This window comes from Gouania willdenowi, unplaced genomic scaffold, assembly GCF_900634775.1.
Source record: "Gouania willdenowi unplaced genomic scaffold, fGouWil2.1 scaffold_229_arrow_ctg1, whole genome shotgun sequence".
NCBI lineage: Eukaryota > Metazoa > Chordata > Actinopteri > Blenniiformes > Gobiesocidae > Gouania > Gouania willdenowi.
The window spans coordinates 1-13648 of NW_021144984.1; the positions used below are offsets into that span (position 1 = coordinate 1).

At 37.2% G+C, this 13648-nt stretch overlaps 1 pseudogene; it reads right to left on the reverse strand.

The window, feature by feature from the left end:
* Positions 1-1314: 1314 nt before the first annotated feature.
* On the reverse strand, positions 1315-3025 carry LOC114459010 (ras GTPase-activating protein-binding protein 2 pseudogene; annotated as a pseudogene).
* Between the last annotated feature and the right edge of the window lie 10623 nt (positions 3026-13648).

Consider the following 13648-nt stretch of genomic DNA (forward strand, 5'->3'; position numbering starts at 1 on the left):
TCGTTCTTTCTTCATTTTTCTGATTTGGGACCGATATCAATATTGGATCAAAACACCCTTAGTCAGCGTTATGATGGCCAAAGAATAACTGCTGTTGTCTCTCACACATAAGTCATATTTTCATTTTTTTTGGGGGAACACTTTTAAAAGTGTTATACGTAAGTTTGACATTACGCTGTTATTTTTATGACATGACACCTATCATTAGCATTAATAAGGTGTCATGAAGGATGTTTATAAGTGTCATTCGTTACTACCCTAACCTACACGTGTCAACGCATGGGCGGGGCCAAATCCTCAGGAGAAGTAAAAATGAGAGAGAAACACACGAATCATTGTTTAAACCAATCTTAACATATTTGCAGAAGCGCACAGGTTTTCCCGTGCTTATATCGCATGATTCAGTTATTTTTTTAAAGTGAAACAGTTGAAAAATTCAAAATTCTTACAAACTTTTCCTCAAATTTTTACATAGTATTGCCCTTAATTAAATTGGTCACAAAATCTAGGGTATTTAAAGTGAAGATCCTTTTGGGTCTGATATCGGCTCAGATATGGTTTGTTTCTTACATAATTTAAAATTATGAACTGTATATGTAGAAGTGCAAACTATCCATCCATCCATTTTCATACCCGCTTATTCCCGTTTAACAGGGTCGCGGGGGTCTGCCGGTGCCAATTTCCGGCTCTCATAGGGCGCTTGGCGGGGGTACACCCTGGACAGGGCGCCAGTAAGTGCAAACTAGGGCTCAATAATGTTAAAATTACTCGTTTTCCAGCATAAAATCTGTGGCCCATTTAAGATTAAACTGTTGTGTATTTGGCCCCTGAACTGAAATGAGTGTCATAATGTGTCATAATTTTGTAAACAACACTTAATGACAGCTTAATGACACCTTATTTATGCTAATGACAGCTTATGGTCAGCCTTATGTATAAAGCTTCAAATAAAGAGTGACCTTTTTATGTATACAGTACATACATTAGTTTTCAAGAATGTAACTTCAGAATCAGAAATATTTTAATAATCTCAGCGAGAAATTGCTTGCGTTACATCCGCTCAATATTTACTTCAAATAAAGAACAAACACCAAACAAGAGAAAAATAAATTATTATTTCTATTATTATACATCAATTTTATATAGCGCTTTTCTGGGTTTTTCATTTTTTTTTATTAACAACTGGTTGACCAGCTAGGTTACACTACAAAGTAATGAAAGAAAAACAAATACAGTATATCAGAATTTTTTACATGAATATTTTATTCTTTAAACAACAACACTTGAAGATGAACATGAGACTTCATCCACTTTGTTGGCAATGCTCGTCTCAGCGGCGCTGGGTTGTGAAGCGACCTTCTCCCTGACCACCAGCTCCTCTTCCAGAGCCCATGCTCAGTTTAGGGGCCATGTCCACCCGGCCGGGACGGGTCTCTTGTTCACGGACTGCCCTCGGCTTCCTCTCCTTCACTTTGAGACGCACCTTATCTTGGAACATTATGGGCCCTTCTACCTGCGCCTCCAGGATTCTTTGAACGGAATCAGAGTTGTCGAACACCACGAATCCAAAGTTGGGCAATTTTCCCCCAACGCTCTTGGTGTTAATCCACAGGTTCACAACATTTCCATATGTCATGAAGAATTCCTTGAGCTCGCGCTTAACAATGTCCTGTGGAAGGTTTCCAACAAACAGCTGGTGACTGTCAGGGTGTCGAACAACACGCCTGTTGTCTATAACCCCAGGCTCACCATCTCTGCCACCAGGTCTAGGGCCTCGTGGAGGGACGCTCAGTCTGTCACGAGTGCGCTGTTCTTTGGGGTGCAGGGGTGTCGTTTGCATCTCAACTCTAGGCGGTGTTGCTTTGTCAACATGAGGGGGGATACCAGAGGGGGCGACTCTGCACGCTTTCCTCTTCTCTTTTTGTGAGTGATTTTTGCTGGTCACCAGGGTCCAGGATGATGTCTTGGAAGCCTCCTGAGTATTTGTTGGAGATTCCTCATGAACTTGTGATAGTGTTTTGTCCTTAATTTCTTCCAGGACATTATTTTCTCTTTCAGAATTGATCTCCTCTGCTTTAGGGTCTGGCTCAGGCTCTGGAGCTGGCTCTTCCATTGGCCCCTCTACTCCATTAGTGTCAGGGTGAGGCTCAGGGGATGGCTGCCTTTCCTTTGGCTCCTTTTCCACAGCTTCCTCTGATTCTTCTTTATGCTCAGCATGAGAGTCTCCGAATACTTCATCCTCATAGCGGAAGATGTTGTGGTGCACATAGAACGTGTTGGAACTTGAACCGTCTAGAGCAAGCACAAACGTCTGCATAAACTTCCTCATTGGTTGGCCACTGTTGGACAGCTCTCCAAGCACCTGTACAACAACTCCATCACTCAGAGTGCCATGGGCATCCACGTGCCAGATCTTTGTGCGGCATTCACTGAACTGCAGTGACTTGATCTTCTTGCGGATTTCCTCTTGCTCATACACAGCTTCAGCCAGCTTTCCATTTGGATCAAGTCCTCCATGAACAAAGGAGGATCTCCTCCCATAAAATCTGTGCAAAGAAGCTGGAGCCTTCTTTAGGACAGTATAATACTGCCTCACAAACTCCTGCCCAACATCCAGGGGACTTGGCTTCTCCATCACCATTTCTTCGGTAAACAATGTTAGGTGCTGTAAAAGAAAAAAAAATGGGGGGACATTAGACATCATCAAATTGTCTAAAACAAGTACTATCAAATACATTATAACTATAAAACAATCATCATAGGTGTTCGGATCTTTGATTCCAGCCCTCCGAAAAAGCTTGCCAGTCAGCAAACAATGTTATAACTCATGTTTTTCTTTGTAATTTTTTTTTAAACTTGATTGGCCACAGACCACAGGTCATGAACCTAAAACGGAATAAATGCATCATCACAACACGCTTATCAAACACCTATTACCAGTGCTATCAGGCTGATTTAGCAGTTCCTACATACCAACAGGCTGTAAGCTTCTGATGGGGGTCCAAATTACTATGGTCCAAGTAACTAGTGCAGCATCGTAATTACACAGTTAGGCTTTGATGTCTACCTCTGGGACTTTTAGAACTTAGCTCTATCATCTTTTGAGTTACCATGACAACCTGTCAACAAAGCTGTTCTAACTCATCCTGAGTTACCGTGGCTACCTGTCAACATCAGTTTTTCAGCAAAAAACAGCCTCGTACTGTTACGTGCTACTATGAAGAAAATGTTTAATTGCACACGCTAACAGTTGTCAAAAACTAATAATAATTTAACAGACATTAAACAATGAGCTCAAATAATTGAGGGAGAAGTCAAGTATTATTTTACAGGTTGCTGAGCGGCCACAATCAGCACAGTGACGTAGTCGGAAGTAAATCCTCAATTAAACAGGATGCCAGTTGAACCGGGACACCATTAAAAGTCGTCCTGGTGCTAAGCACTCTGATTGAATAATTATACCGTCGCTACTAAATATATACCCCCAAAATGAGCAGTGGGGTTACCTCTGTGTGGAACCTCACCAAAAGTCAAGAACATACAATTAAAAGTTATGCTTGAACAGCTTCAACCACTGAGGGATGAGTCAACTACAATGTTAGAGTTTATTACAGTGAACCCAAAAACAATAGAGGAAACTGTTCAGCAGCTGAATCCATCAACGTGTTGCCTTGACACAATACCCTCAAACTTCTTTAAAACTGTTGTAAAGTCAATTGTCACTGATTTGTGTCAGATAATTAACTGCTCATTCCAATCAGGCACCGTACCAAAATCCCTGAAAGTAGCTGCTGTTAAACCTCTGTTAAAAAAGAGAACACTGGATGCCTCTATACTGGCTAACTATAGACCAATCAGAACCTTCCATTCATGGCCAAGATCATTGAGAAGGTGATCTTCAACCAACTGAGTCAATTCTTAACATTCAACAAAATATTTGATAAATTTCAGTCAGGTTTTCGTTCTCATCACAGCACAGAAACTGCTCTGATCAAAGTGATCAATGACATAAGGTTGAACACTGATTCAGGAAAAGTATCTGTTCTCATTCTGTTGGATCTAATCTGCTGCATTTGACACTGTAGATCATACAATTTTGTTACACAGATTGCAAACATGGGTTGGACTAAATGTTAAAGTAATGCAATGGTTTAAGTCATACTTGGAGGAGCAAAGTTATTTTTTAAGCATTGGAAACTTTGAATCTGACAGATTACCAATGTCCTGTGGGGTTCCTCAGGGATCTGTTCTTGGACCTCTTCTGTTTAGCCTTTACATGCTTCCTTTAGGACAAATTTTACAGAACTGTAAGGTTGATTATCAGAGCTATGCAGATGACACACAACTATATCTATCACTGAACCCAGATGACTATGGTCCCATTGAGGTGTTGTGTGACTGTTTAGAAAAAATAAACTGATGGATGAGTGAAAACTTCCTTCAACTAAACCATGACAAGATGGAGGTGATTGTCTTTGGTAACAAGGAAAAGAGGACTGCTGTCAGCAAGTATCTGAGTCTGGATCTTTAAAAGCTAAAGACCAAGTCAAAAACCTTGGTGTTCTGATTGACTCAGATCTGACATTCAGCAGTCAGATCAAATCTATCACAAAAACAGCTTCTACCACCTAAAGAACATCTCCAGAGTGAAAGGTTTAATGGCTCAGAAAGATCAGGAGAAACTGGTCCATGCTTTTATCTCCAGCAGACTGGACTATTGTAATGGTCTTCTGACAGGAATCCCCCAAAAGAGCATCAAACAGCTACAGCTGGTTCAGAACGCTGCAGCTCGGGTCTTAACCAGAACAAAGAGGTCAGAGCACATTACTCCAGTTTTAAAGTCTTTACACTGGCTCCCAGTCAGCCTCAGAATAGACTGTAAAGTTCTGCTGCTGGTGTATAAATCTGTGAATGGGTTTGGTCCAGAATACATCAGTGACATGTTAGTCAGGTATGAACCCAGCAGGTCTCTCAGATCTATGGACACAGGTCAGATAGTGGAGCCCAGAGCTCACAGTAAACATGGTGATGCTGCTTTTAGTTGTTATGCTGCAAAGAAGTGGAACAAACTGCAGCAGAGCTGAAGTCAGCATCACATGTGAACATTTTTAAATCAAAGTTAAAGGAACTTTTTTTCTCTACTGCATATGATTGAGAGAGATTTTTGGTCATGTTGATGATGTCATGATGAATTTACTGATGATTTTACTCATGATTTTAATTGATTTTACTGATGATTTTAATTGATTTTACTCATGATTTTAATTGATTTTACTGATGATTTTAATTGATCTTACTGATGATTTTAAATGTTCTTATTGATTTTAAACAATTGAATGTTTTATCATGTAAAGCACATTGAGTTGCCTTGAGTATGAAATGCGCTATACAAATAAATTTGCCTTGCCTTATAATGCTCCATCGTAAAACAGTCTGAGCAAGTGTCACATCAGAGTAAAATTATTACAAAAGCAAGAATAACACATGATAAATCAGCATTTCTTGATTATATATTGTTGTTTTAAAACCATTTTATGTCGGCCTATAATGTGAAATATAAACGTTTTAGGTCCCAAACCTGATTTAAACAGACCAAGAATATAAATCATAACATATGTTTAACTTTTTAGTGCTAAAATGATTAAATAAGATCTATCAGATGAGCATAATTACAACAGGTCTTACCTTGTGCCACGCCCAGGGCCATGGTCTATTTTTCTGGTGTCCGGGTCTTAAAAGTCTCTTCTGAAGTTCTAGTCCTGGTCCTGTAGAGGTTTACTGATGACTTTTCTCTGTGTTTTGTAGAGTTTTCTCTCCTTTCTCAGCTCAAAAATGCTCACAGATGTTCACAGCTCTCCTCTCAACGTCTCTCGCTGCTCACTAAGAACGTTCAAGTTCAGTAGGTGAATTTAAATGCCGCAACCTCCTCATTTCCATGACTGCAACGCAACTTTACCTAAACACGAAGACAACTTTTAAAGATACACTGTGTTTTTTTTTTTTGTGAGCATTAAAGGTATTGTGGACGATGTTTGAAAAAAAAACGCCCTCTCCACATTTTGAAAAAAAATACGCATGCGCAACACGCCTACGTGTGCGGGAGAGCGTGCACGAGCCCCGTTTTCCGCGTGCACAGCTCTGTTTACAAGTTGGTGTGGACATCGGTCATACAAGCTTACCTTACAAAAGAAGATTTGCACTTTTCCCACTATGTCAGACTCGCCACCGGTAAGTGAAAATCTATTTTCAAAGGACCCGGTGCGCACCGGGCACGAGCACGTACGACGGCCTTTAGTAAACATGATTGACAATTAGGAGGACCAATAGTCTTGATGATCCACCCGGAAGCTAAACATCGTCTACAATACCTTTAATATGGGCTCTCTAAAGGTTTTATATGACATATAAAAATAAAATGTACGTAGGGTGAAACGTTTTACCACGCACGTGACCACTTTTCACGTTCTGTCCACTTTTGAGTAAAATTCATAGCAATTGGCTGGTGTCCCATGGACCCTGAACGCACCACCGAGATCTCGTGAGGCCATTGGTTTTCTAAGGAGGACCAAACCTGCCAAAATTTAAAATAAATGAATTAAGAAATAAAAGTAAAAATCAAAAGAAAACAAAAATACAAATTTTTGTTTTGTATAAAATAAACGAATAAATAAATAAAAGTTAAAGATAAAATAAAAAATAAATTATACTTGTATTTTCTTTTTTATTTCCACTTTTATTTATCAATCTATATTTAATCTTTGAACATTTTTATTTTGCATTTATTTATTTAATGATGTATTTATATTTTAACTTTTGTTTTTCCCCCACTTATTTGTATTTAATTTTCCTTTTTATGTTTATTTATTCATTTAATTCTAAAATATAAGTGAAAAAAAATAATTATATTTGTATTTTCTTTTTTATTTCCACATTTATTCGTCAATCTATTTTTATTTTTTGGAAAAGATCTTTGTATTTTTGCATTTTTTTAATTTAATGATGTATTTATATTTTAACTTGTGTATTTCTCCCCCCACTTATATTTATTTATTTGTATTTAATCATTTTGGCAGGTTTGGTCCTCCAATTTTTTCCAACCTTGGGATCGGGACCCCAGGTGGGGTCGACTGGAGTTTAAATGGGATCGCCTGAAATGTCTTTAATTGTGTTAAAATATATATATATATATATATATATATAAATTTTACAAATTAAAATCATATACAACTTTATTCTATACTTTCACTGTCAAATATAAATCTGGTTAATAATAATAATAATAATAATAATAATAATAATAAAATGCACTATAAAAATATCTGAGCTGACACTTGTTACTAATATTCACCAAAAGTAATTTGTACCATGAAAAACAACAATTTAATGTCTGCTTAGCAAAACAAAAGAAGCACTGAGCATTACTTTTGATTGGTTCTTTAGTGTTTGTTAAATATAGCTCATGATGCTCAAATGTTACAAGTAACAGAAATGTGTTTTTGTTAATAATGCAGGTGTTTCTTTTAGATTTATTTTTGTCAAATAAAACACTTGTATTAATACATGAAGCTAAGTTATTAAATGTTAAATGTTGAGTCTATTGCACAGCTCTTTGTTCATTCTGTGAATAATAGGGATTTGGATGGTTTGATGTTGTTTTACATAATGGTTCATTAAACACCACACATGTATTTCATTGTACAAAAGTTCAATAAACATGAAGCAGATTGTGTCAGTGTTTTATTTAACTATCAAGCTACTTGTACTTACACTGTGCATTTATGTTTTGTGAACTTTCAAGCACCACCTGTGTTCATTATTGTCCCCTGAAATAATCCTGACAAATAACACGTTTTCAAATTTATTGAACCAACAGGGAACAAATGACATCACATTTCACAATAAATCAAAAACTAAATTAAACTAACTGTAACAAGTGCAGTAGAAAAACAAAAAGGAAAAATCAGTGCACGTATGAAATTAACAGGAACAAGTAACGTCATGTTTCTTAATGAATATAACATATTTCATAAATAAATCAAAACTCAAAAACTAAACTTAAAACTCACCAGCATTAAAAACAAATGTAAAAGTACAGAAGTCCTTTACCCTAAAAACAGATTTTTTATCCCTTAAAAACAGATATTAAAACTCTGTTTATGGTTTCGCTCCACTTCACATGCTGACTTAAATCCTTATTTTTCAACTTTAGTTCCACGTTACATTTTGTTCCCGGTGTCACAGTCTGAGTTCACATCGTACTGAGATCCTCTTACAATCTCAGTACGTGACTGCTACGTACTGAGATGTACCCGTACTGGGTTATACTGATTTTAAAAAATAAAGTTACATTAGGTTAACTGTTTTTTACTGCAATGTATATTATAATCATGTTTTTTTAAAAATAAATTATTTATTTTTGTATGGAGTTTTATTATAATCATGTTCCTGAGCTCCTTCTTCTTCTGCTCTGAATATGCTTTACTATGACTGTGTCCTCTAGAACTAAAGTATCCTATTTACCTGTTCGTCACTCATGTTAACGATGTGCCATCTAGCAAGCAAATGTCACTATATTTTAACACGATTTCAAAGGAAAAATGTATAAACAGAATATCCTGCAGTGTGGATGACGCCATTGTGATGAATTCTGACCCGGAAGCACAACTTTTGCGACTCAAATGAGGCTCAGGGGTGGATTTCTGTTTTGTAAGCCTTCACAATAGTCTTTTTTTTTCCTTTGGGGCTCTGTAGGAAGCTGTCTTTACGGTGCTCTGCTGAATGAGAGGAGGAAAAAAAAAGTGTATATATAAACATGTTTGATATGACTTTTAAGCAAAAAGCAATTTAGCACTTTAATCTAGTAGCTATTGTCAGGCCTTTATCTGTCATATTGTAAACTGGTTATTAGCTATTTCAGTTTGTGAGTCAGCAGTGATGGTAGATTATAGTTATTTTTCACTGTAGTTTAATTACTGTTAAGTTGTGAATATGAAAAACAATCTTAGCAAATTTTACACATTTCCATTCAAATGCATTTTATTTTTTTTCAAAATTCTGCTTTATTTTTTATTTTTTTTAATTCCGTGCTTTCCACATTCATCTTTTAAAATTGGGTTTTTTTTTTTTTTTTTAGCAATATTGATCCTTTTTTTTCAGGAAAGATTAGTTTGTAATTCCTGTGAGGAAACAAAATAAATAAAAAAAAAAAACATAATTAAACAAAAAATTATTAAAAACAAAGTAAGATACAATTAGAAATGTATATAAGTTGTACTGTGAAGAAACAAAGTAAATTAAAAAAAAAACATAATTATAATAATCAAAAATAAAATACAATTAAAAGGTAAATATACATTGTTGTGTTATTCTGACTGCTCATTTTTAATTATTCATGTCATATAAATATGTATGAGAGCAACATTAATATCACCATATTTTCCTCAGGGATCAATTTTTTCCTGAATCTGATCAGGTTTATTGATTAAGTTTTGATCAAATTAATTGAAATTAACCTAATTTAAATGATCCTGATGACATCATTCCAGACTATGATTAAACAAAAATAAATGGACTCAAGGATGTTTCAGTTATTTCACCACTAGGGGTCAGAATATTGTACAGTATCAGAAGTTATTATATGTTTAAACGCTCTGAGCTGGTGATTAAAGCTGATCATGTTTTCACAAGCCCCTCTCACGATATACATTGGTAATCAATAATTTTAGCAAAGCAGTTTATATTATCAGTTAAAAATCTTGTAAATGCAGTATCTATAAACAGCCAGGAGGTGGTGGTAGACTTACAGTACAAAAGTGCTTGTTACAGAGGTTTGACCATTTAAATAGACTAGTACAGTGCCCATCACAAGTATGTATTCATATAGTGGGAGGAGCTAAAGTAGAGTTGTTAATTATGTCCAAATGAGTATGTGTTTGAAGATTGGATGTACAAAGAGGTGTACATACTCGGGACATGAACATGATAAATGTGCTTGTTGTTTTTTTTTTTACTCACTTTTATAATTTTTTGTTTGGTGTATTTTTCTGTAATGTATGTATTTTGGAGTCATTATGTGTATTTTTGTATCTCTGTTGTCTTTTTGTGCATTTTTTCTGTAATTATAGTTTTTTGTTGCCATTGTAGTGATTCTGGATTCATTTTGTGTATTTTTGTATCTTTTTTGGTGTAGTTTTAGTGTATGTTTTTTTCTGTAGTGTTTGCTTTTTGCAGTCATTTCATGCCTGTTTTTGGAGCCTTTTTGTATATTTTTGTGCATTTCTGTTGTCATTTTGTGTACTTTTTGTATAAATATCAATTAATTTTTTGTTTTATTTTACTCATTTAGTATATTTTTATTATAAACTGTGTGTGTGTCTACCTCCATCTCCTCCGTGCGTTATCACACGCGTGTCTTGCACATAATCCATCGCAGGTTGTTGAGAGATTAAAAAAAAAGAGAAAGAGACATGGAAGTACCACGAAAAATAAACGTTTTGTAATGCAACACCAAAGTGGCAACTCTCTCTAAACGGCTCTGTGTGAGTTCAACATTTACGTCCCTGTGTAGTGCACGCACGCGCATCAGTTGTGTGTGTGTTTGTGGGGGAATCCATTCTAAATTTATGTGCACCAGTCCATCCACGTGTACCTGCCTGCCTAACTTTCACTTTCTGTAGTCAGGTGTAGTGGCAAGTGTGACGTGAGTGAAGCTGCAGTAATCATCAGGAGCGCTTCACGATGTAGCACCGTCACCGTGACATGTAAACACTTAGATCTGATTCAGAGCGTAACACTACAGTGACTACCAAGTCAAATTCCTTGTGCTGTCCTAAAAACTGTACTTGGCCAATAAAACATTTCTGATTCTGACTACCACGCTATGAACGGGTGTTGTGATACAGACTGTAAACGGACTAAATGGTGGTTCGTTATACACTCACACGCTTACATACCAGTACACGTGTACACGCCTGCACGCATGTCACGTAGACAGTGATCAATAGTGAAGCACACCTGGTCGACGTGTGTGTGTGTGTGAGACTCTCTACCTGGGACTCTAATCTCCTTCGTTGGTTCTCTCACACACGCTGTGGAGAACACAGCAGCCATTGCCGTCATTAACATTCGGATGAGGTCTGTCCGGTCTAAATAGCGTACGGTCAAACTAACATCAAAATAAACGTTTTGAAACGTCATCACCAAATAAGGAACAGGAAAAAAACAAAGTATGTTTCCTCAAAAGAGAAGTCCACAGGAGCTCTGGCACACACCGGAAGTGAAGTGAGCTGTGCAGTGAAATAGATATAGATGGTGCGATAGCGCCCCCTCACACACTGAGGTCAAAAGCTGAATAGGTTTCACTTGTGGGCCGTCCAGAAGTGAAATAAAATTAAAATAAACATTTGGAAATTAACAAATTACTCCAAAATAACAGATGCATAAACTCGAGGTATTTGGAAGCCGTTGACAAAGTTTTAGGTTGAACAGGCACTGTGTCAGAAAGACACACACACGCACACACTTATTGAATTGTAGTATAGATTTATATCTTGAAGTGAAAAAAAACTAAAGTTGTAGTAACAGAACCGAGCCTCACGCTCCTCCCTCTTCTCATGGATGTGTGTTCCATTTATGAATTTTAATTAGCATTAATGTTGAACAATTGTCTGTGTAAAATGGTGACTGATAAAATAATGCTTGTGCCTCATAGTAGTGTTTGCTTAAAAAAATATGTGGTTAAATGACAGCCTTCTATGAGCAAACATGTTTGATATGACTTTTAAGCAAAAAGCAATTTAGCACTTTAATCTAGTAGCTATTGTCAGGCCTTTATCTGTCATATTGTAAACTGGTTGTGAGCTATTTCAGTTTGTGAGTCAGCAGTGACGGTAGATTATAGATATTTTTCACTGTAGTTTAACTTTAATTATTGTTAAGTTGTTGTGAATATGAAACAATCTTAGCAATGCTGACATAGTGGAGACATTAGATATTTAAATATTGTGTATTCTTGCCAATATTGCGGTTTACTGATTTATAGCAGGGTTTGCAGCTCACGGATTTGTATTTTCTTTGTTCTTTTCAGCCTTTGGTCAACCTTTGGTCAGCCTCCTCACCTTATCTCACCGCACCTCACATATTGCCTCACATTATTTTAAGAGTTTTTTTCCATTGTCATTGTTAATATATTCAGTTAGATTAGATACAATATTATTAGATAGCTTGGGGTTAACTTTAGTTTAGCTAGGTTTAGCTTAAATTAGTTTAGGTTAGATTAGGTTTTGCTTTGTGTATCTTTCTCTCTCTCTGTCTGAATGCCTCAGAAGGGAAGACGCTCCCAGGCCCAGAAGCAGTGCTGGAGAAGCCGGATGCGTCCGAGCTGCCCGCCCCAGCTCCTGATCCCAGGGACGCAACCCCTGCCCCAGCTCTCCGCTGAACAAGGTATGTTTGCACCAGAACTGACATGCTCACGAAAGCAACCCACAGGGTATTCACATCATTCACAGTGTGGAATTTAATGTTTATTTTCAACAGAAGGTTGGTTCGTCCCTGCCAGCCGGACCATTCTGGAGAGCGGTTGACACGCATGCGACCTTTCATGCACGTAAGTATCCGGTGGTTTTTATCATTAAATATCTTAACTAATTGTTTTTAATCTATCGCCTTTTTTTAACTAGTGTTTTCAGTCACTAGTAGAAAACAGTGATAGTTGTATGTTATCTCTATATGTCTGAAATCCCTTTTTAATTATCTTTTGCTCTGTCTTTTTGTAAACAGGCCACGGTACTGGTTACCACCACAGGGTCTTGGAATGGCTGACTTCGCCCTTAACCGGGCGCCACTTCAAGTTGGCCAATCCGCCTGAGCTCCCTGGCAAGAAGGTATTACTATTATTGAATCTTTCACTTTGTCAAAGAAGTACTTTATATTGTAATTTATTTGTGATTTTAATGCTAAAGCTGTGGTATTTGTTTTGCAGACTGTTCTGATTGTCGGGAACTCCCATCTACGTGCTATTGTAGATGGCTACGTCCGGATGCCAGAGTCTCAGCTGAGCTTTGGTTTCCTGTCGGCATGCGGGGCTTCTGCTTCAGAGATCCGCACCGAGGTTCTGCACACCACAGTTCCTCGCGCACCTCACACAATCTGCGTCATGGCCCCAGGCAACAAGCTGACCAGCACCACTGTTGACGTGGCTGGTGGGGACTTTAAAAACCTCCTCACCACTTGCAGCAACTGCTGGTCAAAGTCTAAAGTAAGCTTTTCTTTCATATCTTGTAGCTTTTGACTTAGTGAACATGTGTGTGATTTTGTATGATAGCGTAATTCTAATTTTATCACATTTTATTTTGTGCAGGTTTTTGTCGTCGACTTCCCTCCGCGCCTGGCTGTTGACCCCCAACACCAGAACCTGCTTCGGCAAGAGTACCGCCGTGTGGCTGCTCGTTTGGGTAAGAGAAAAATATTATCTACATCCATTCATTAAGAAATCAAAAGAAAAAATATATGAACTGCATTATAACAATTCATAAGTCTAAATGAATATATTGGTACCATGATGATGTTTTATTTTGTTTTTCAAGGTGTTACGTACTTCAGCGCTACAGAGCACTTCCCTCTAAGCAACTTGGCGCTGTGGAGCAAGGAT